Genomic DNA, 25,003 nt, shown 5'->3' with positions numbered 1-25,003 from the left:
TACCTTTGTATCCCCAAAATCTATTAAATAATGAGTATTTGCTGAGTTCTGTTGAAATTAATGACAGTAGCCCCCTTGGAAGAGTAAGAACTTTTTTTTGACCCCAAGTTTACTGTTAAAAAATATTTGGTTAAAACTGCTCTCTCTTGCTACCTCCTTCCATAAACTGGTTCAGTGACTCCCCAAACTCTTCTTATAAGAATCCTTTTTTTAATCCCATTCTTTGTTGTTGTTTTTAATCTTGTCTTTTTTCATTGATTCTTCCCATAAGTTCTTGTTCAGTGGATTTCCTGTACTTGGACCTTGTCTGTTTTGGTCTTATTTATACTAATTTATGCATATATCATGTCCCATACTAGAATGAAAACTCCTTGAAGGCAGGAAATATTTTCTCTTTATGTTTGTATCTTTATCACCTAGCATGGTGCTTGATAAATGGTAAGTACTTGCTAAAAATCTTGTTGTTTGGTTGCTTATTAGTCACCAACTATTTTAGCAGGTTGTATCCTAAGCTTTTGCTTTCTGGAGCAACACATTCTGTCTTTTTTCTACTCTGGTTTCTTTCTCCATTTGTTAATTTGTCATGACTCTGATACAATTCTATTCTTTGGAATCATTAGACCACTGTTTCTGTTCAACTCCTCTCACTGAAATATCTCCGTTTAGGGTTTCACATTTAACCATAAAGGTTAGCAACAATACCATCTTCCTTTGGCAGTTGCCATTGACATCCCTGGAAAATATATAAAATATTTATGAATTCACGTTTACCTTTCTGGATAGAGATCTCTGGGAAGGGCATGCTTGATGATAGCTAGTCCAAGACTCCACAATTTCCCCTTTTGTCTGTCATTTGTCTATATTATAGCTCTTTTGCTCAGAGATAGGAGCTGTAAAAACTCAGAGCCTTATTGTTACTCATGTTTGAGATGGCTAAGGAGGTGGTTATCAAGTTGCAATTAAGGCATCACATCTGTGTGAGAGCAGTTCGTATTAGTGTGACATAGATAAAACTATCTTTGGAGAAAAAGAACTGAAATCCGGATGTTTCTCAATTCAATTTGTTGTCTACATTTTATGGGAAGGACACTGTTCCAGGACATATGAGGTTTCATTAGTTATTATGTAATATTAATTGCATTAAGAAAAAGAAATGCTTAATGAAGTATAATTATTTCATTGAGTGCTATATGAGAACATACCATTCCTTCTTTCATATTTCAAATTCTGATATGTTTAAATGAATTAAATCTGAAGTGCTCTTTCCTTCTGACTGGATGATCAAGTTTTTGTTGGCTGAGTGTATATTATTGACAGTATTTTCAATGTAGCATCCACAGATGCATTTATGTTGAGAGCCAGGTGAAAAGAGAAGACGATGAAAAATTTGTCCTTAGGGGTTTATAGTCATGGGAAAGACTCAGAGAATGGAAAAATTATATATGCTTACTGTTATCTGGACAATATACAAAGAGAACAATAGTGTGTATTAAAGACTTCATGGAATGTGAGATGTATTTGATCATATATTACTTACTATGAATAAAAACTTTCAATGACTTGCAGGATAAAGCCCAGAGCGTTTGAGAGTAAGAATCCTCTACTTTTGGATCTCAAATTGTCTTTCTAATCTTTTTTTTCTTGCTACTTCCAACATAAATCCTCCATTTCAAACAAACTGGTTTACAATCCATCACCTAAACATAATTTATATTTTCAAATTCTGTTCCTTTTCTTATTTAATTCTCCTACTCTGGAGTGTCTTCCTTCCTTTTCTTTGTCTATGAAAATCTTTATCCTTTAAGGCCCAGTTGAAAGCCTAGGTCCTAATGGACTCTTCTTATACACTTCTTTTTGTAATCTTATTCTTCTATGAACTCACAAAACTTATTTTGTATTTTCAATTATTTGGCAATTAATCATGTATTAACTTGGGACATCTTGTATTAGCTTTTAATTTTTTCTTTTCTTCTAATTTAGACTGGTCCTTATATGTATTATATAATCATAATATCTTGTATAGCACTTTACATATAATAGGTACTTAAATAATTGTTGAATAAATATTTGACCACTGATCAAGTTATTAAGGAAGGATTGAACCTGAAACATGGTAAAGAACACAGGTCAGTATAGAATATTGACTAAAATATGAATTTAACCAGGAGAATTCTTAGTCTGGGTGTGTTTTATCTTCCATCCTTACCCATCTCTCCTCTCATTCTCATAAACCTATGATGAAGAGAGTAGTCAGAAAGTTAAGTGGGGAATAGACAACTTCTACAGAACAAATTAAAGTGGGAAAGCCAAAGGTGCTCCTACATCTACTACTTTTATCATCAGCCCCCCAGCAGTCTTTGACTAGACCCCAGCCAGTACATTGTCATCACAGGTATATCACCTCCTCAATAACCTCCTATCCTTTTGTTCACCACTTGGTTAGGTGGCCTCTTTCTTAGGTAAGTTGGAACAGTGCTCTGATATGACTGTGTTGGCATCTTTCTGAAACATTCTCACCCCTCAAAATCAATTAGAGCAGAAAGACTTCAATCTCTAGAGCACCTATGATTCTCGAATTCACCTGTTGCTCCTCTCTCTTGAAATCTGTGCCTTCAAGAAAAGAACCACAATCAATATTACATATGATCTAGGATAGAGTATCAGGATAGGAGCAAAGGAGAGTCCAGATCAATCTAATTCAATGGGTAGAGATGAGAAGATTATGTTCCAGGCAGGAGCCAATGGCTTGACTTAACCGACAGAGCAGAAGTCAAGGAACAGCTCACCAAATTTGTCTGGAGTACTGGAAGGGAAATGAGACTGAAAAGGTAGAATGGAGTTAGGTTGAAGATGTTTGCATTTCATATTACAAACAGTGGAGTTATAATTTTTGAACAAAGAAGTGATATTTCAGGCCTATGTAGTAGGAAAATGATTTTGGTAGTGGTATAGGAAGAATAACATGAGGAACTCAATTTAAATTGAGGATGTAATAATGGTCTGGCAAGGGGGTAATGAGAACCCAGTACAGGGTGGTAGCTATATCATGAAGAAGGGGAGAGAATCTCAAAAAAAATATTTTTACTTCTTCTGATCTATATGCCCATGTACAAATAGGAGCTAAATAAAAGAAAGCAAGAAAAATAAAATTGAATATGACAAAAAGTTTGAGAGTTAAAATTCAAATATAAATCAAGAACAAGGAAAACAGAAAAAGAAGAAAAAATAATTTTGTCTAATACCCATTGATTTTATATCTATAGATTGAGTTTTGTTTTAGTTTTTTTTTTGCAAGGCAATGGGGTTAAGTGGCTTGCCCAAGGCCACAGAGCTACGTAATTAGTGTCTGAGGGCAAATTCAAACTCAGGTACTCCTGACTCTGGGGCTGGTGCTCTGTCCACTGAGCCACCTAGCTGCCCCCTATCCACTGAGCCACATAGCCGCCCCTATAGATTGTTTTAAAAAGAAAAACAAAATAGTAATAATGACAACCAAATTACAAAATAAACACAATCATTTTCATTTGAATAAAATAATGGCAAACATTAAAATGTAATTGGGAAATGTTTAACAAAATAAAGATATAAAAACATAGATTATGTTAATTTGTGGTTTTCTAAATCAATAGGAATTTTCTTCTTTTTTTTAATATACAAAAGGATTTATTAAAAAACCAGTAAGACACTAACTACTACATCATGACAGGGTCACACTGGGCTTTTAACACAAGACTTGTTCTACAATACTGGAGAGGGGCATAAAACACAAATTCATTCTGAAGCATAGCAATTAAGAAATAAAACAAATCAAATTTTGTTTTTTAATGAGAACTCTGAATTAAATCTTCAGAGGGACCCAAGGTCATACTTTCATTCAGGGACTTGATACAAAAAAATTTAGTTTGAACTGCTATTAGCAAGTGGCACAAGCCACCTTCAAATGAATCTTCAAATTGGAAAATACTGCTTCTCCACCTTCTGGGGAGAGGTTGCAGATGGACTAATTTAGTACGGTTTGTAGCTGTTTTGATGACCGCCTGGCCCGGACACTTTCCCATAACCACGCTGCTGGACACCACGTCTTCCACAGCCCATCCTGCAAATCCTCCCCTGGAACCCCACTGCTGCTGCTGCTGATACTGCTCCTTTGACGGCTACTTTTACTTCACATTTACTAAGACTAAGGTGGTGATATTTCTTTTCCATTATTTTTTTTTCACTGGTTCTTCCTTAAAAGTGATAAAAGCAGAATCCACACCTCTTGTTGGTCTTGCCCATGGGGAGCTCTATAGATTCCACCTCACCAAAACCACCAAAGTACTCCCTTATTTTCTCTTCCAGGTGTATCTGGAGAAAGGCCACCAACAAAAATTTTTTTTTAACAGGTTCTTTTGTTTTCATGGCTTTGGCCCTTTTAGGGTCAATCACTTTGCCATTCAGTTTGTGTTCTTTCTGGTCCACGACCTTATTATCTACGCTCTCCAATTCTCTAAATAGTACAAAGCCAAAACCCCTTGATCGCCCTGTGGTTGGATGTAGCTTGAGGGTGCAGTCTACAACTTCACCCAACTGGGGAAAGTCATCCTCCAGACCCTTCTTGGTAGCATCCCAGCTAAGGCCTCCTGTAAACATGTTCCATTCTCCCCGCCGTGCCATGGCTGCTTCGGAGTGCCGTGGGGAGGAGTTGGCACGGCCTTCGTCCTCCTCGTTGCTCCTGGCGCCGGGGCGCACCTAGGAATTTGTTTCTGTTTGAGTTGGATATCTCTTCCCAGTAGGACCACAAATTATGGGATAATAATCTCTGAAAAATCAAGATATCAGGTAACTCAGGGATGAATAATGAAATGTACAGAATAGCCAAGGAAAGCAAACGTATTAAGTGGCAAAAATGCTGACAACTGTGATGGGGAAAGGAAGTTGACTGTTCATGTGGGAAGTTTAAGAGGTAACAAATAGACAGCCCACGTGTTGTAGTGTAGAAGTGCAGGGGGGAATGCACGTGGAATGGTAAAGAAAAAACAGCACATTTAGTAGATTGTGCAGAGAAGAGTGATTGAAAGGATATTGACAAGTCTTGTACGGGATGGAAAGTTAAGCCTTGGTTTTGATTGGCACCATTACCTACCATTTCTTTGAATTTTTCTCTGATTGCTAAAGAGATTACTTCTTTTGTATGGTTTTTCATCATTTATGCTTCCTCTTTCAAGAATTGCCTTTTCACATTCTTTGACCACTTCTCTGTTGGAGAATAGCCCATTTTTGTTCATTTGTATAACTGGTGGGGAGGATGTACAATCAGGAGGACCAAATTCAAATCTGACTTCATATTCTTAATAACTGATTTATCTGACCTCTGGCTAAACTTCACTTGGTGACAGTTTCCTCATCTGAAAAATGAGAATAATAATAGCTTCTACCTAACAGAATTATTCTGAGGATCAAATAAGATACAATCTCTGAAGTGTTTTGCAAACTTTAAAATACTGTATAAATATTAGCCATTATTATTTACTTACAGATTTTTTTTAAACACCCAGTCAGTTCCTTTTATTATGGATGTATTGTTTTTTTACTTTTCAGAAGCCTTTTAATTTCATGTAGTTGAATTTTTCTATTTTGTCTTTTATAGTTTCTTCTGGGTCATGGATGCTAATAGGTTTTTTCACCTTTCTAAAGTTGTAAAAGATGTAATAGTCCACTTGTCCCAATTATTTATGAAATGATGATTTGTTGTATGTGTGCTTGCTCCCAGTATTTTCACCAAAGCGCTATTCAATTACCAAAGAGATATTGTTGAATAATGATTTCCTCTCCCATTATTTTATGACCTTCAGATATGGAACACTAAACTATCATGCACATCTGATCCTAGCTCATGATTTTCTAACCTATTTTTCTATTTAAAAAATAAACCTGCATCAGATAGAGGTAGAAACTGTTTCTATGCTTTTATTAGCATAGAGAAATTTCTAGTAAGGAAATTCACCCTATCAAAGTAGATTGGTACCATCTCTGCAATTTATAGTCTAAGAAACATTGATAAGAGTATTGAGAAGATAAATGACTTGCTGACATTGATAGAGGCAGTATGTGTCAGAGGAAGGGCTTAAATGTGAATCTTTCTGACTCTAGGAGCAGATCTCTACTCACAGCACCATGCTTCCTTTCATAGTAGCAAATAGTTTTGTTAAAAGTATCTATTTTGTATGCAATTCTTTGCTATCAATTGCTATAAATATTTTGGGGACTTTCCTCTAAACATTGGTCTCTTTGTTATATAAATCTAGTAATGGAATTTTTAGGACATAGACATTTTAGTTACTTTATTTTCATAATTCTAAATTTTCCAAAAATGGTTGTAGTAATTTACAGCTCTACCAACAATGCACTAATGTGTTTATCTTTCTCCAGCCTCTTCAACACTCACATTCTGATTTTTTAGTCATATCTCCCAGTATACAGGTTATAAACTTCAAGGTTATATTGTTTTTTTTTAGGTTTTTTTGCAAGGCAAATGAGGTTAAGTGGCTTGCCCAAGGCCACATAGCTAGGTAAATTATTAAGTGTCTGAGATGGGATTTGAACCCAGGTACTACAGACTCCAAGGCCAGTGCTTTATCTACTACACCACCTAGCCACCCCTATATTGATTTTTAATAGCTTGCAATTCTATTTTTGAGACCTGTTAGTAAATAGTTTTTTATAATTATTGCTTTGTAGCATAATTTGAGATATTGGGGCATAAGTTCCCAATTTGACTTTTCATATTTTAATAATTTCCTTTATATTCTAGGTTTTTCCTAAAAATTATTTTATCTAATTCAAAAGAGCATGCTTTTTGATTAGCATAACATAAAATTTGAGTAGTATTTCCATAGTTATAATATTAGTTCAACTTAACTATAGACATTGAATATCTCTAATTCTTAAGTTCTTCCTCTATTTCTACAAAAAATTTTTATAATTGTCTTTAAATAGGTTCTCTTTATATTTATGAGTAGGTTATTCTCAGATATTAAATGCATTTTTACAGCAAAATGCTGATTTTTTATTTTATTTTTTGCTATTTTTCTGTAATTATTTAGTACTCTGATTAAATTTTTGTTTTGTTTTTGGGTTTTCAAAATAAGGCATCATTTTACCTACCAGTGGAGATATTTATCTTCCTCTTAGCTCATATTTATTCTTTTTAATTTTTCCTCTTGCCTTATTTGATGTAGTGAACTTTTCTAGAACTATACTCAACAATAATTTAGAAAATGGAGTCACTAATTAAGAATATATACTAATGTGAGAGAATCCAGTGTTCTTGGGAGGAAGTAGGAGAATATTGTGTAGAACATTTGGCAGAATATTAACAGAGATAGAAGTGGAAGCTTGAGCAATATTATCATTGTAAGATATTAGAAATCATCTGGAGAAAAGGAGAAAATATTTAAGGAGTTTCAGAAGCATATCACAGAAACAGTATGAAGGTATAAATGGGAACACTATCCTAAGCATTTGCCTTGATGATAATTTCATTCTCCAAAAGTTAAGAGGAATTGCTTTCCTGGAACAGATTCTCACCAATACGGGACAACTTCTTGTTGAGGTAGAAATAATGAGTAACTGATTATCAGGAAGTGATAATTCCATCTTAGAATTCATGATAGGAGAGGAGAGGAAATCTAAGATTAATCTAAAGTATGTCCTTTAGATTTTTGGAGATAAGAATTCAGAGAATCACAAAAAAAACCCCATTTAGAACTAAAGACTAAATTTTTTTAGAGACTATTGGTCCAAGAGGGACAGACTGTTTTAAAGAATGAAAGCTTGTAGATTGGGAAAAAAATGACTTAAATGAGAAGAAAAAGGGGACATTGACTGGAATAAACAAATGTAATGGCATAGGGAATATTGATTAAAATATATTTATAAAGTTTAAGTAGAAGATGAAAATAAAGGCAGTTAACATAAGATGAATAAAAAAACTAATGAAGTGATTTTAATCACTTTAATCAATTTTAAAAATAGCATGGTCCTTCATAAATAATGTCAGGAGTGTTTTAGCCATTGAAATTGATGAGGAAAGTTGAATGCAATGACAAAATAAAAAACATACATTAGGGGAAAGAGCATATAACAGTTGGTTAACAGTCCTAAGTTCTGACCTTTTATAGATCAGGTTCAGTCATAGGAATAGCTATATATAATTATATATATATATATATATATATCTTTGTTTTATTTTTTTATACCTCTTTCTTGTGCTACAAATAGGATTTTTAAAAATATGTATATTATTAGGAAAATTCCTAATATGAGACACATTTTCATTACATATAAATCCAATGTTATGATGATGAACATGCTTTCAATTTATTACTATAGTCTTTATGTCAGCATTTTATCTAAAATTAAAAATCTTTAGTGATATTGGCTTATAATTCCCTTTCTCTGCTTCATTTTTCTCTAACTGGATCCGAGATTGTTAAAATTCATTAATTTCTCTATTTCAGAAGAGCTTATAGATATATAGATATATATATATATGTATATATATATATATATATATATATATATAGAGAGAGAGAGAGAGAGAGAGAGAGAGAGAGGGAGAGAGAGAGAGAGAGAGAGAGAGAGAGAGAGAGAGGAGAGCAAGAATTTCTTTTATTTAAATATTGAATAGAATTCATGTGTCAGTCTATTTTGTCCAAGAGTTCCCTTATCCTTTGAGATGCTATTTTTTCATTATTCCATTACCATTCCCAGTTCTGGTAAAGCAGTGCTGAATTTTCCTCTTAAATATACCGCATACTCATATCCTTGTGATTGTAGCAAAATATAACTTGGCTTTTTTGACTGTTCTTTATTGATGTTTCTAAGGCAGATGGCCTCAATCCCTGATGTTTAGACTCTTTGCTTTCCCTGGAGGAGTGACTCTACATACTGGTCTCTCTTCTAACTGTATGTATTACTCTGAACATCTTCAATGGGACTGGTTGATTTGAGTCAACTTTTCTTTTGGTCCTTGTAGCTCATAGCAGATAAAAAAAACTTAAAGCCATATTAGATATAGAAATTGGAAAGTCATATCCATAGAAGTGATAATTGAGATCACTAAAGGATAAAATTTAGAATAAAAAAAGTAATAGAGTCAAGGTGGAAACAAGGGAGAAAATAAATGAGAACAGTAATTCTTGGTTTTTGGAGAACAGAAGATGAGAGAGATAATGTTTTTAAAATCTTAGGAAAGTAAAATAAAATGGGTAATTTAGTAAAAGAGAGAGAGAGAGAGAGAGAGAGAGAGAGAGAGAGAGAGAGAGAGAGAGGAATTTTTCTTTTGCATGGCTAATATAGAAATATGTAAAACATGATTCTTCATGTACAACCTATATCAGATTGACCACTGCCAAGGTGAGGTAGGAAGGAGGTAGAAAAATGTGGAACTCAAAAGCTTGCAAAAGGAGGAATTTTGAAAATTAACTTTGCATGTAATTGGAAAAAATGAAATGAAAAAAGAGAGGTTGGATAAAGTTGGGACACTGAGAAAAGAGGAAAATATTATCTTACAATAAAGTAGTTTTGAACTCAAAATAGCTAACTGACCTCCTCAGATAGGTGGAAGACTTACCACAGAGGGACTAGGTATGGAAGAGGAGTTAAAATCTTACAAGTAACCTATTCTCTCAACCTATCAATAAATATGTTATGTCTTGCAAGAGGAAACCCGAGAAAGACTTAGATCATTTTGTTGTATAACTCAATATTCTAGGACTGAATGTATCAAAAGAAATAGTTTATTATGAATGGTTGAGTTTTTAAAAAAGAAATTCTTGCAGTTTCTCAAAAGATAAAATCTTAGTGTTATCAGGGTACAATCTCTCCTCCTAAAAGTAATTCACAGATGTAGTAACATCCTTGGAATGACTATTAATTTTTTTATTTTTCAAATGTTTCTTTATGGAAAAAGTATTTTCCTAAAAATCATCATATCGACTGCCTTATTTAATTTGGGAGTTGAATAGGAAATATTATTTTAATCTTACCCTCAGGATTTTCAAGAAGATCATAGCAATTGTTATGTGAACAACATTGGTGTGACTTTCCTCATTCCAAAGTTACTATGTTATATTAATGTAAATGTAGTGCCATTAAGTATGAATTCAAGATTTATGTGTTCTGAAAAAGAAACAAGAATTTTCCTTAATACTCTGACGTTCAAAATAAAATAAAATAAAGGGTGGATTAACTTCTTAAAATAAAATTCACCAGGGCCATGGCTGATGATGTGTGGCATTTCAAAAAAGGCTGGTTAATGTATTATTGATTGTACTTTATGATTCAGTTCTAGGAAATGAGGACATCTCCAGGGGAATGTGAGGCCCAGGGAAATTTTCAGTATATACTATTCCTCTCCAAAGAGTTTCATATAGGAGATATTAAATTAAAATAAACACCAATGACAGACTTGAAGAGAAAAAGAGGTAATGAAATCAGTATTCTGATTTGGGGGTGGGAGGATTCAAAAAGAAGGGTAGTCTTATTTGATTTATCTTTATAATAATGGGAATGGTGGTAAATTGGTTGATTAAATATATATATATATATATACACACACATATATATGATATCTCTTATTTTTATTATTTTAGCACTAGTTGGAAGACCTACTTCCTTTTTTAACCTATACGCTAACCCATATTTAGTGCCCATCTAGATGCTTCTCAAAGGCTGCTGCCCTGAATCATTGGCCAACTTGGACTATCATGTCTTGATTTCTCAAAGCTTTGGACCTGTAGTCCCAGTTTGTTAGATAGATAGATAGATAGATAGATAGATAGATAGATAGATAGATACAGATATGTAGGTTGGGCTCCATCAACTCTCAAACCATGATACCTGCACTCTGGTCATCTTACTCTTATCACCAGAACTAAGATTCTGCCCCTGGAACTCTGAAAGGTGAACTATTACCTTATTTACCTGTAATTAGGCCACCACAGCACCTTTAGCCATTTCCAAATCTTTACCTTCCTTATCTCCTTTGTAGTTATCTCTATTTGTTGTGTCCTTCCATTAGGGCAGAGACTGTTTTACTTGCTTGTTTTTGTATCCAGGTATCTTTCCCAATGAAGAGTCAGGAGGAGTATCAGGAGAGTAATGGCAGTCTGTTAGTCTTTACATTATTTCCGTGGTATGCATTGATCTAAATTGAATGTGATGAGAGAGAAATCATATCCTTAAGGAAGAAAAGTAAAGTATTGTGCCTGATTGTTGCACTAGTGGAATAAGCATATCTATCAAGGTTGGTCATCATCCCCATGTTGCTGCTAGGCTGCACAGTGTTCCTCTGGTTCTGCTCATCTCAGTCAGCATCAGTAGGTGCAAATCTTTCCAGGTTTCCCTGAATTCCCATCCCTCCTGGCTTCTAATAGTATTCCATCATAAACATATACCACATTTTGTTAAGCCATTCCCTAATTGAAGGACATTTACTTAATTTCCAATTTTTTGCCAATACGAACAGAGCTGGTATGAATATTTTTGTACGAGTAATTTTTTATACATTACTAAAATACTCTTGTTTAAGAGCAAATATAATACCTCCCCCCCAAAAAAAATATAGACCCTCATGAGAAATAAAGTAAAGGAAAGAGAAAAAAACGTGTTTCATTCTGTGTTCTGATATCATCAACTCTGTCTCAGGTGGATCACATTCTTTATGATAAGTCCATCATAAAAGTTACCTCCGTATTTTCCCACTGGTGCTGTTGCTGATTTCAATTCCTTCCATCCATTCCTCCCTACTACCATATATTATATTTTCTCTCTCCTTTCACTCTGTCCCTCTTCTAAAATGTGTTGTAGGGTAGCTGAGTGGCACAGTAGGCTGATCACCAGCCCTGGGGCCAAGGGGCCCTGGGCCCACATACCACTCCTTAGGCCCAGCAACCACCCGGCCTGTGATCCCAGACAGGCCACCCAATCCCTGCCCCTTGCAAGAAGTAAAAAAGAAAATGTGTTATAACTGACTATTCTCTTCTATGATCTACCCTCTCTTTTATCACCCACATCCCCCCTTCCCCCTTTCCCCCCTTCTCTCCTTTTTACTCTAGATGTCTATACCCTATTGAGTGTGTATGCTATTTCCTCTCTGAGCCCTTTCTGATGAGAGTGAAAGTTCTCTCATTCCCCCTCACTTTTCTCCCTTCCATATCATTGCAAAAGCTCATTGTAAAAAATATATATGTATATACTATATGAAATATCTTAGCCTATTCCACTTTTCCTTTCTCTTACTCCCATTACATTTTCCCTTTTAGTCATTGACTCAATTTTACAATATATCTTCAAATTCAGCTCTCTCCTGTGCTTCATCTATAGAAACTCCTTCTATCTGCTCTATTAAATGAGAAATTTCATGAGTATTATCAGTATCATTTTTTTTCTATGCCGGAATACATGCAGTTCATCATCATTAAGTCCCTCATATTTTACCCTTCTCCTCTGCTCTCTGTGGTTCACCTGAGTCCTGTATTTGAAGATCAAACTTTCTGTTCAGCTCTGGTCATTTCAACAGGACCATTTGAAATTCCCCTGGTTCATTGAAAGTCCATCTTTTCCCTGGAAGAGGATGTTCAGTTTTGTTGGGTAGTTGACTCTCGGTTGCATTCCAAACTCTTTTGCCTTCCAGAATATTATATTCCAAGCCCTATGAGCTCTTAATATAGTTGCTGCTAAGTCCTGTGTGATCCTGACTGCAGCTCTATGATATTTGAATTGTGTCCTGGCTGCTTGTAATATTTTCTCTTTGACTTGGGAGTTCTGGAACTTGGCTATAATATTCCTGGGGGTCTTTTTTTTTTTGGGATTTCTTTCTGGGGGAGATAGGTGGATTCTCTCAATTTCTATTTTGCCCTCTGCTTTTAGGATATCAGGGCAATTTTCCTGTAGGATTTCTTTAAAAATGAGGTCAAGACTCTTTTCCTAATCATGACTGCCAGGTATTCCAATAATTTTAAAATTAATTTTCCTGAATCTGTTTTCCTTATCGGTTGTTTTTTTCAATAAGATGTTTCACATTTTCTTTTAATTTTTCATTCTTTTGACTTTGAAATATTGTGTCTTGACTTCTTGTAAAGTCATCAGTTTCCTTTAGCTCCATTCTACATCTGAAGGATTTGTTTTCTTCAAAGAGTTTTCTTATCTCCTTTTCCATCTGGCCAATTCTGCTTTTTTAAAGCATTCTTCTCCTCAATAACTGCATCTCTCTCATTTCTTTTCCCAATTTTTCTTCTATCTCCCTTACTTGAGTTTCAAATCAAGTAAGGGAGTCCAACTTTCATGTTTTTGGAGACTTTAGATGCAGGAGCTTGTACTTCCTCATCTTCAGATTGAGTATTTTGATTCTTCTTGGGATCATAGACAAAGAATTTCTCAATGGTAGTCCTCTTTTTTCTCTGCTTACTCATTTCTCCAGCCTGTGCCTGGTTTTGGGGTTCTTCCTGAGTTTTTGAGTATTATTGGGTTGGGACACCCACTTTGGGGTTTTTTTTTGGGGGGGGGATGTCCCAGTAGGATTATTCCTCCAAGGTCTTATGTTCTCTTGCCTGTGCTTTGATATGTAGATGACCCCAGGTACTCCCCCCTGCCCTGAAGCTGTGAGGAGGGGCCCTGCAATCTTAGTATGGAAGGCCAAATTGCAACTTGGATCTGAGTGTGGGCAAACAGCAGAGTCCTACCCCAGGGAGAGTAGAGAGATTTCTGCAGTCTCTCCTGACCCCCTTACTGTCTGGGGCTTTGCTCTGGGGGTGCAGGCTGGTTTTCTTAGATTCCCACTGCAGGTTTTTGCTGCAGGGCTACTCTGAGGCTGGTACTCTTCACTCCACACTCATTCTGGTGCAGCAGAGTTCTGTCACCGCCCCTTCAAGCTGTTCCCAGTGATCCCTGGGCTGGGCTAGGCTGGGCTGGGCTGCGCTGAACTGAACTGTGGCTGGGGCTTTTTCCATCCCTCAGTCCTGGTGAAACATACCTTTGTGGAACTTCTAAGTTATCTTGGACTGGGAAAAATGTATCACTCAGTATTTCTGTGGGTTCTGCCCCTCTAAATTTTGGCAAGAGTCATCATTTGATGGCTTTTGGGGTTTATTGGGGAATGACTTTCTGTGAAATGCTGCCTTCAAGCTGCCATCTTGGCTCCACCCCCTTTTCAATTTTTTTTAAACTCATCCTGCTTGTCATTTCTAGTGACACAATAATATTCCATCACAATCATATACCATAGCTTGTTTAGCTATTTCCCCAATTGATGATTATCCTCTTGATTTCCAATTTTTAGCTACCACAAAAAGAGCCAATATAAATGAATTTTTCATTTTTTTATGTCTTTGAGATAAAGTCCTAATAGGTATTGCTGGATCAAAGGGTATGCATGGTTTTATAGCTCTTTGGGCCCAGTTCCATATTGCTCTCCAGAATTGTTGGATCAGTTCACAATTCCACCAACGGTGCATTAGTGTCCCAGTTTTCCCACATTCCTCCAACATTTATCAGTTTTCTTTTTTTGTCATTTTAAACAATCTGATAGATGTGAGCTAGTACCTCAGAGCTGTTTTACATTGCATTTCTCTAATCACTCTGGAGCATTTTTTTTGTAAGGCTATAGGTAGCTTTTTTTCTGAAAACTAGGGCCACTGCTTTAAGAAATATGGGTGAAGATAGTAGTAGAAGACATTTGAGTGATGTGAGATGAAGAGGAGAGAAGAAGAGAGAGTTTCTTGGCAAGGAATTGCCCTCCCCACCCATGAAATCTGAAGCAAGGTTTTCAGCTTGAAAGAAAGGATGAAGAGTTCTTGGAAATGAAAGGTCTATAATAATAATTATGGGAAGCAGTTTAGTGAGTCAATTAGGAAAGTATAAAAAGATTGCCTTATTACAATGAAGATGTTATTTCATCAATAGAGATCCAGTGATATCAGGTGACATCTTTCAGAAATCATGTAAAGAGGAATTATAATATTTTGGTCTTATTTTCTGCCACCTAGTTCCCTTTCGTGAGCTAGGAATTAGATCTATTAATAATATTAATAATGAATTTTTGCAGCACTCTTTGGAAAATTATAGTCAGAAAGTGATATCTTTTCCATTTTAGAACTAGGAGAATTGAGGAATGTAATAATATAAAATATAATAATAATAATAATAATAATAAATACAATTTAACGTTCATTTTAGCTCTAATGTTGAGAAATATTGAAGGCAAAAGGAAAAAGGGATAGCAGAGGATGAGATTGAAAGTGTCATAAAAACAATGAACATAAGTTTGGACAGACTTCATGAGATGGTGAAAAGTAGAAGGGCCTGGTGGGATAATGAAGAGTCAGATATGACTGAATCACTGAAAAAAAACAACAAACTTTTTTTTAGGGTTTTGCAAGGCAAATGGGGTTAAGTGGCTTGCCCAAGGCCACACAGCTAGGTAATTATTAAGTGTCTGAGACCGGATTTGAACCCAGGTACTCCTGATTCCAGGGCCAGTGCTTTATCCACTGCACCACCTAGCCACCCCCCCACCACTGCACCACCTTGCTGCCCCCTACAACAAACTTTAAGATACTTTAAAATTATTTTCCTTACAGTACTTGAGGTATGTGGTATCTTATATCCTACTGTATGTTACAAATTGTGCTAGGCACTGGGACTTTAAAGAAAGGTAAGTAGCATCTATAAATTATATCTAATGTACCACAGGCAGAATCTTCATGCTGACTGTGGCCTTCTCACCATGTCCCTTTTACAGATATGATGAACCTGCTATTCGTTGTTCATCTTGACTATTGACAGGTGAGGATTAACTATGTTTCCTCTTTCAATGTATCTGCTTATGCCTTATGTCTGGTTTATTCTAAGACTCACAGAACATTAAAGTTTGGTGGAAAGAAGGAAGGAAGGAAGGAAAAGAATAATTTATTAAATATGCTGGGCTTTGAGTCAGGAGAACCTGGATTCATATCCAGCCTCAGATAGTTACTAGCTTGTGTGACCCTAGGCAAATCATTTAACCTCTATTTGTCTCAGTTTCTTCAACTGTAATATAGATACCCTGGAGAAGAAAATGACAGACCACTCCAGTATTTTTGCCAAGAAAGCACCATAAATGGGATCACAAAGAATTGAACCCAACTAAATGATTTAACAACATAGCACAGACACTGTACTAAGGGCTTTATGCCTTATATCTCATTTGTTCCAACAATCCTGGGAGCTGTTATCCCATTTTACACATGGGGAAAACTCAGGCAGAATCAACTGAATTATTCAATCATATAGTTAGTAATTACTTGTGGCTGAATTTGAACTCATGTCTTCCTGACTCTGGGTCCAGTGTTCCATTTTGCCATTATCTTCTAGTCCAAACCCATTTTATAGTTAAGAAAACTGAGGTCCAGAGAGGTTGCATCTTGCCCAAGATGACATGGCTAAGAAATGGGGGAAAAATAGCTAGCCAGAATATAGAGTTTATGACAAAGAGTAGTATGAAATAAAACTGGCAAGATTGGTAGAGTCAAACTGTGAAGAACTTTGAATTTCTTGTAAGGAATATCCTAGGCAATGAGGAGTCACTGATAGTTTTTGAGCAGAGGAGTGACATGATCCAACTTGTGCCTTTTGAAAATTATTTTGACAGATATACCAAAGCTGTATTGGAAACGGGAGGGTATGGAACCAGGGAATCTATTACAGTGGTATAAAAGAGACAAAATAGAATGGTGTCCATGTAATGGAAAGAATGCAACAGATGTCTGAGAGGTGTTATATATTGTAGACTAATGGTATCACTTTTCATCTTTGTAACCCAGTATTTAGTGTAAAACATTGAAATGAAGAAACTTGATAAATACTTATTGAATCTAATTGAATGTGAAGCCTGACCCTTTTATTTCTCAGGTCTTTCCTATATCTAGATGATAAAGTTGGGAATTCTTTATTTTTCTGATTACCTTTTCCTCATTAAGTTCTAGGAGATAGATAACCAGTGACTAATAGTTATTGTCTACCCTATTCACAGGTGAAGTTTTTTTCTTAGAGGTTGGATTTGAACTCAGGTACTCCTGACTCCAGGGCTGGTGCTCTATCCACTGCGCCACCTAGCCACCCCAATGGATCCTTTTAAAATTTAAATTTTTAAAAAATAAAATGTATGTGCAGATCTTCCTTTTCATCTTATTGGAATTAGCCTAACATTTGGTTCTGCCAAGAAAGTGATTGACACTTCTTGTTTACATAGTACTTTTTGAGTGGCTCCTTGTCCCCCTTTTCCTTGTAACAACTGTAGTAGAGGTATAATGACTGTTTTTTACTCTTCAATCCTCCTGTCTTCACATTATCAATTTAATATTGATATATGCTAACACACAACTTGACTAAATCATTATACAAGTGAGAAAACTGAAAGAGAACAGAGGTTAAAATAACCTGAACCTGGTCACAAATCTAGTAAAAAGGGCAAAGATGATCTATGAACTTAGGTCTTTTCATTATGGACTCTTTCTAATATGCCAACTTATTTCTTAGATAAGTATTGGCATTGATTATATAAGTATTTGGTTGAATATGGATAGATATTTAGTTTTTGATAGCTTTCAGATCTTTATGGTCACTCATTTTTTCTTGCTTGGGAAAAGTTGCAGTGTTTTAGGAATTAAATTACATGAGTGCTTAATATATATGTGTGTGTGTGTGTGTGTGTGTGTGTGTGTGTGTGTGTGTGTGTGTGTGTGTATTTTGGGGTTTTTGCAAGGCAATGGGGTTAAGTGGCTTGCCCAAGGCCACACAGCTAGGTAATTAAGTGTCTGAGGTCAGATTTGAATTCAGGTACTCCTGACTCCAGGGCAGGTGCCCTATCCACTGTACCACCTAGCTGCCTCCTTACTATATTTTCTTTCTAACAAACTGCTCTTCATGACTATGGCAATATACTCAGCTTTTATTTATTTTTTTCTAAGTTTCTCTGTCTAAAGTGATAGGAATGGGAATTATTTATTCTCAGAACTCTGAGTATATTTAGTGTTAAATAAGCTTGAATTTTGCTGGGTGATTTTTTCATAGTTTCTAGGGACCCCGGGACTACATTCCCATGAGTATAGGGCATACCTTGCTTTGTGTAAAAGATGTGTTCCTAATAAACTATATGTAAATAAACTTTTTTTTTGTGGGGGTTAAATTGAAAGTCATTTAAAGGACTCTTGGAGAGATTATCTTTGTCTGCTTTTTTAAAATTAGATTTTGGTGCATCTCATTTCCTTATCCTTTGATTCTCATTCAATATTGAAATATTTAAAATGGAGACAAATAAATGTGTGACCCTCTATGTTCTTATGCACATGTGAATGATGCTGTGTGAAGTTATACAAACATTACTGTTCATTGACTATAAAATTATGTAATCTAATTTCAATTAGACCCTTAATATTGAATGGGAGTTCTTTTACTTTTCCTTAATGGACTCTCTATTATACTTCCCACAGGTTGTTCTAAAATTCTGTTCTTTCCAAGTCTTTATAAATCCAGAATTATAAGGATCCATGCCCCCATTCTTCCTGGCAAGAATTTTGCCTTTTGCAAATTAACTGGGGCAAAATAAAATAAATTGATTGACATGAACTATTTTCATCATTTAAAATATTTAATAGGTAATTTATCCTTCTTAAAAATTTTAAACTTAAATGCAAAATTTTAAAAATTGTCAAATGTGCAGCAGAACACAAGAGGATTCATGATATAAAGCAATGGATTTCCATTTAAAGAAATTTTATATAATACTACATTTTGTGTTTAAAATTGTCCCTCTTTTCTTTGTTGCCTTGTAGGTTTTCTTGTATTCTCTGCTTTGCAATTACTTGTTTAGCACAGTTTGTCATTGAATTAACAATATTTTGACACAGTCTTAAATTCTGATCATAATAATTCTGATCAAAGTTTATCACATTGAATAGGAAGTATATCTCATGAACAGTTCATTTCCCCAAGTGTGTGCTTGACTATAGCATTAGTTTTTAATGGGATTTAAGGGAAGAGAGTTTACAGGCCATTGAAACATGTTTATTTCTAGTTCTTGAATAAATTTTATAACTTTTTTTGTGACATGGCATGGTGCAAGGTTGTGCTACATGGTTCCAACTCCATTTGGTAATTTCTATAATTTCAGAAAAAAATTTGATTTTTCAGAATTTCAATATATCAATATATTTATCAGAGTTCATTTTCCCCCCAATAGTGACAAAACTTCCAGGACCATTAGAAGTAAAAATGTTTCTCCAATATTTTGGGTTATTTTTCTTTTTAAATGTTTAAGAACCTCAGGTCCTAAGGTTCACCTTGATTTTTTGGATAGTTTTGGTATATCCAAAGTGAGTTTCATCAGAAAAATGATTGTTTCTCACTCTTCATTTCACTCACACTTCCCAGTCTTCATATTATCTTGTCCATATTAATATGATGCACTATCTAACACTCAACTGATAGAGAACTAACTAACGATGGGGAAAATAAAACCGAGTTTCACTGAATTAAGGTCATACATCATGAATCAGCTTAGAGTTAGTAAAGAAGCATATTTATTTTGGTCACAAACTAAACGAATATCATAATTACTTTCTGTTCCAAGTAATTTACATACCACTGTACTTTACTGGGAAAATAGAGACTATCTGTTGTGTCATTCCCCTCTATACTATATTTCAAATCACCTCTACATTATACACCACCATTTCTTTTTTTTTTTTTGCTTCAGCCTCAAGAAAGTTAACTTTTTTGTCAAAAACCAGTCATTCTACTTGTTCTCTTGATCCAAACCTCTTTTGTCTTCTTCAACAGTTTGCTCCTGCAATCTTCCTCTGTCAGACTCTTCCTTTCTCTTTCTCTTTCTCTTTGAGTCTCTCTGTCTCTGTTTCTCCCTACATCTCTCACATCTGCTGGATTCTTCTGTGTTGCTTACAAACTGGTTCAACTTTCCTCAATCCTAAGAATAACTTGATTCCACCATACTCTTAAGTTATTGTGCCATATCTCTTCTCCTTCAAACAGCCAAACTTCTAGAAAAAAGTCATTTAAATTCATTATTTCTCCCTTCTGTCTTTTAAATCACTTCTCAATCTGTTCCAATTTGATTTCTTATTTTACCACTTAAATGAAGCTACTCTCTCCAAGGTTAACCATAATATTTTTATTGTTAAATGCAATGAGCTCTTATCAGTCCTCACTCTTCCTGAGCCTTCTTCAGTACTGATAATTTCATCTGACCTCTTCCACTTGGATATTTATGGGTTTCCTAGTTCTCCTCCTACCCATGGGATCATCCTTTGGTTTTTAGTGTGTAGCCAGCTATAAGTTCTGGGATTACTCATTTTCTCTCTTTAACCCCTCTCTCTTGGCAGAATCATCAACTCCAACTTGTTCAATGATTATCTTTATTCATATGACTTTCAGATCTATATAGCCAACCTAATTCCTTTTCTGAACTCTAATCATGTCACAAATTGTCTATGGAACACTTTAACTCAGTGGCTTTTAGACATCCCAAAATAAACATACCCATCTCCCTGAACCCATACATCCTCTGAATTTCCTTAATTTTGTTGGTGAATGCCATCTTCCTACTCAACAAGGCTTGTTATCTCAAAATTATCCTTTACACTTCCCTTTCTCTTACATCACAAATCTGATCAGTTATCATCTTGTTCATTCTATCTTCACAGCATCTCTTATATCCTTTTCCAGTATTATACCCTTTTTGTTATTACAGTCAAAATTCTAATTCAGGACCTCTTAGAGATATTTCACTTGAATTATTATTAGTCTCCTATATGGATTCCCTGTTTTTATTCTCTACCCTGCCCACCCAGTTTATTATCCACATGTCCATCAAAATGACATTCTTAAAATGAAAGACTATTAATTTCACTAATCTGATTAAAAAAACTCTAAGTGGGCTCCTCATTGCCTCCGGAATAAGATGAAAACTTCTCACATTGGCATTTAAAGCCCTTTCCAATATAACTTCATCTACCTTTCTCAAGTGTATTGTAAATTATCTCCTTTCATTCATTCTAATTATAGCCAAACTGATCTATTTACTATTCCCCAGATTTGACTTTTTTTTTAGGTTTTTGCAAGGCAAATGGGGTTAAGTGGCTTGCCCAAGGCCATACAGCTGGGTAATTATTAAGTGTCTGAGACCGGATTTGAACCCAGGTACTCCTGACTCCAAGGCTGGTGCTTTATCCACTACGCCACCTAGCCGCCCAGATTTGACATTTTTTAAACTTTATATCTTCGCAGATTGTCATGCCTGGAGGACATTTCTTCCTCACCTCCATCTTCTATAATTCCCATCTTCTTTCAAGGTTCAGCCACATGACTACCTTATACAGAAACCTTTATTGATCTCTTTGTTGTTAGTATTGTTTCTTTCTTCAATATCTCATATATATATATGTATATATATATATATATATAAATTATGTTTATTTATTGAATCTCCATTTTTTACTGATGAATTTTTTATATTTTATCTCCCTAGTAGAAGATAAGCTAATTGAAGTTAGGGAATACTTCTCATTTTTTTTCTTTCCATCTCTAATGCAAAACACAGTGCTTGGGGCAGGTTCGATGGAATAGTGGTTAGAGCGCTGGTCCAGGAGTCAGGAGGACCTGAATTCAAATATGACCTCAGAAATTTAATAATTACCCAGCTGTGTGACTTTGGGCAAGTCACTGAACTCCATTGCCTTGCAAAATAAATTAATAAATAAAAACATAGTGCTTTGCACACATCAGGTACTTTATAAGTATTCGTTGAATTGGACTGTCTGGAATTGATTCTTAAACTGTTATCTCCCAGAAAGTAAATTTTCAGCCTTCATTATCTAACTATATTTTTATTGTTCTGATATCTGAGAAGTAAATAAAAGGGAAAAGCAAATGAAAGAAGTAAAAGCAACAGTAAGTTGAGTTAAATGAGACTCATCTAATATTGCAGATAAAGCCCATATTTGAAGGCTTTAGCATTTAGTAGTTGAAGATGGATCTGCTGGGGTAGATTGTTCCAAGAAAGACTAGCTTTCCATAGCCTGATCTCAGAACTCCCATTAGTAATGATATAATGAGCATAGATGGGCAAAGGACATATTGAACAGATGGCTCCTCTGCAGGAATTAACTTTTATAGCAAAGATGAGTTTTTCTGTGCTCAGTTTTTCATTCTATGCTTTGTTCCAAAGTAGTAAAATGGTCCTGAGTGATGGGAAAAAAAGACATCTTTGAGTGATTTCAGTTAGAGTGATTTAGAGGCAAGCAGAGCAAATCACCATGGACAGCAACCAAAGCATTCAATATCCTGTTACAATTTCTGAAAATGGCAAAGAATTGAATAAGGAGAAACATGACAGGAAGAAGAGCTAGTAAAAAGATGGGAGAAACAATAGCACCAAGTACAGCCCAGGCAAGGTGAGCTTAGAACCATGGTGGAGAGGGGTTCCATATTGAGGAGTACCCAACCATTCATCTTAAACATAGCCAAATAGGAGACTAGGGAATAGGGAAGAATTTATGTATAGATGCAGATTGCCAGCTTAGATAATACCTGGAATATCATTTAATAGTTTGGCACTCAGTATTCAGTCTACCTACTTACTTTACTTGAACTCTGACTCTCCCCTGACGATGTTATATAGCTTACAATCTCTCCAATAAAAGGTACTTCTTTCACTGCTTTCTACTCACAGAACCAGGATTTAGAGTGGTTTTATGTTCTTACTTTTTGCTTCTAGAAAATTCTTCTTCTATTTCCCCTCAATAACCATTCCTTTTTTGAAGTCCATGTCTCCCATTGAAGTCCATCTTGTCTCCCATTTTATGTACTGTCATCTGCTAATCTTCAGGTTACTCTTCTAACTTTTTTTGATGGTTTTCATATTTATCTCATAATTTTCCCCTTTCCTTCATTCTCTTCCATCATTTGGACATCAGTGGTCATTGATAAGCTCCAGAACACCTTGACCAAACAATTCCCCAACCTCTTCAACTTTAACATCTTCCTTTTTCTTACTACCTCAGTGAAACACTAACTCAGTTGCACTTTAAATCCATCATTTCTGGGAACTGCACATCCCCATGAATCATAGATGGTTTCTAGAGTTTACATCCTATAATAATGGGAATTTGAAATTCTACTTTTCTATGACAAGCTCTCAGCTTTCTATAAATATTACCTAAACTTTATTAATTCTCATTTTTATTGTGACCTAAAGTCCCTGGACTCAACCTATTCTCCCACTCCACTCACTGACTCTACTTATACTTGCTTAACTCCATACTCTGTCACTTTCACTAACATATTTTTTGAGAATCCCATACCCCTCTGATTTTCTGCCATTTCTAAACTGTTTTCATCTTTGAATAACCTACCCTCTTTCTCTCCTCTTGCTTCAGGGCTATGGAGAGTCTTTATGGAATCACAAAATTGAGTTAATTTCATTTATTATAAATATATAGGACAGAACCTCAGATCATCCTCCAGTGCTGTTCAGAATTTCTCCAATGTCTCTTTCATTTGCTTTCAATGTCCTCCATAGTATTAGCTTTGAAATTTCTTTTTTTTTCCTTTTTGATTTCCCCTTCTCTCCTTCCTACCATCTTTATATCACCTGGTCTACTTCACTGATGAACTTGAGTTTGTCAAGAGCATTCAAAGTCCCTTATAAGTTAACCCTCTCCTACCTTTCCAGTCTTCTGACACCTTACTCCCCAGCATGTATTCTTCAATCAAGTGACACTGCCCTCCTGGTTGTTCTGTGAACACGAAATGGTCTTCGCTCTGGGAATTTTCTCTTGCTGTCTCCTATGTCTATAATGCTCTTCTTTCTGTGCTTCAACTAGTCATGGCTTTGTTTAAGGTCCAGCTACTCTACCTCCTACAGAAAGTATTTGTCAATTATTTCTTATTTATTTTGTATATACTTTCTGTCTGTCTCTGCCTCTCTTTACATATTGTCTCCCCATTAGACTGTAAGCTCCATGAGGATAAGTACTGTCTTCTTCTTATTATATCTGTCATGTTTATCATAGTATCTGCTCTTAATATGCTTATTGATTGGCTGGTTGATTGAAGTTCCTCCTCAATTTTCTTCTTTCTTCTCAAACCTTCTCAGTATGACTCATTGTCTCCTCTTTCTTTTGGTCATATTAGGAGAGCTTATTCCTGCTTCTTGAGAATAATAATTCAGTTATCTATATCTTTGATATTTCCTCTTGTCTCCTCCAGTTTTCATATATATATATATATATATATTTTTTATCACAAACATCTTCAATCATTTCCTCTGTCCACAAATATTCTCATTGTTCTCTAATCCTGAAAAAAAGTTTTCATTCAACCCTTCTATTTAAAACATACCTCTATCTATCTCTCCCCCAATAATAAAAATTTCTTGAAACAATTATTTACCTGGGATTCTCCTACTTACTATTCACTCCCATCAATCCCTTTCAGTTATGCTACTGCCTATAACAAAGGGCTTGAACTGCTCTCTTAAAAGTTACTAATGAGGGGTGGCTAGGTGGCACAGTGGATAAATTCAAATCCTGCCTCAGACACTTAATACCTAGCTGTATGGCCTTGGGCAAGTCACTTATCCCCATTGCCTTGCAAAAAAACCTAAAGAAAAGTTATTAATGACCTCCTAATTGCAAAATTCATGTCTCCAATTTTTCAGTTCCTATCCTTCTTGATTGCTCTTCAGATTTTGACAATATTAACCACTCAGCCAAATGAAATATTTGAAGTGCTTAGTATAGTGCATGTAACGTAGAAGGCACTGTAGAAATGCTTATTCTCTTCCCCTTCTCCCTTTTCACTTATACCTATTGGACTCTTTCTCTTCCCCTGGCTTCAGAAACAACATATTCTTCTGGTTCTAACTTTCTAAATAAGCTATTTCTGTCTTTGCAGACTTCCTAGC

General features: G+C 35.3%; 1 protein-coding gene and 1 pseudogene across 3 annotated transcripts in view; one reads left to right on the top strand and one right to left on the bottom strand.

Moving 5' to 3' along the window:
- ELAPOR2 (endosome-lysosome associated apoptosis and autophagy regulator family member 2) overlaps positions 1 to 25,003 on the top strand; it is a 337,228-nt gene that overhangs the window by 70,923 nt on the left and 241,302 nt on the right. The gene's annotated exons all lie outside the window — the stretch shown is intronic.
- On the bottom strand, positions 4,006 to 4,768 carry LOC141493141 (heterogeneous nuclear ribonucleoprotein D0 pseudogene; annotated as a pseudogene).

The sequence above is a fragment of the Macrotis lagotis genome, chromosome 7 (assembly GCF_037893015.1).
Source record: "Macrotis lagotis isolate mMagLag1 chromosome 7, bilby.v1.9.chrom.fasta, whole genome shotgun sequence".
NCBI classification, from domain to species: Eukaryota; Metazoa; Chordata; class Mammalia; order Peramelemorphia; family Peramelidae; genus Macrotis; species Macrotis lagotis.
This window is presented reverse-complemented; position numbering and strand designations above follow the sequence as displayed.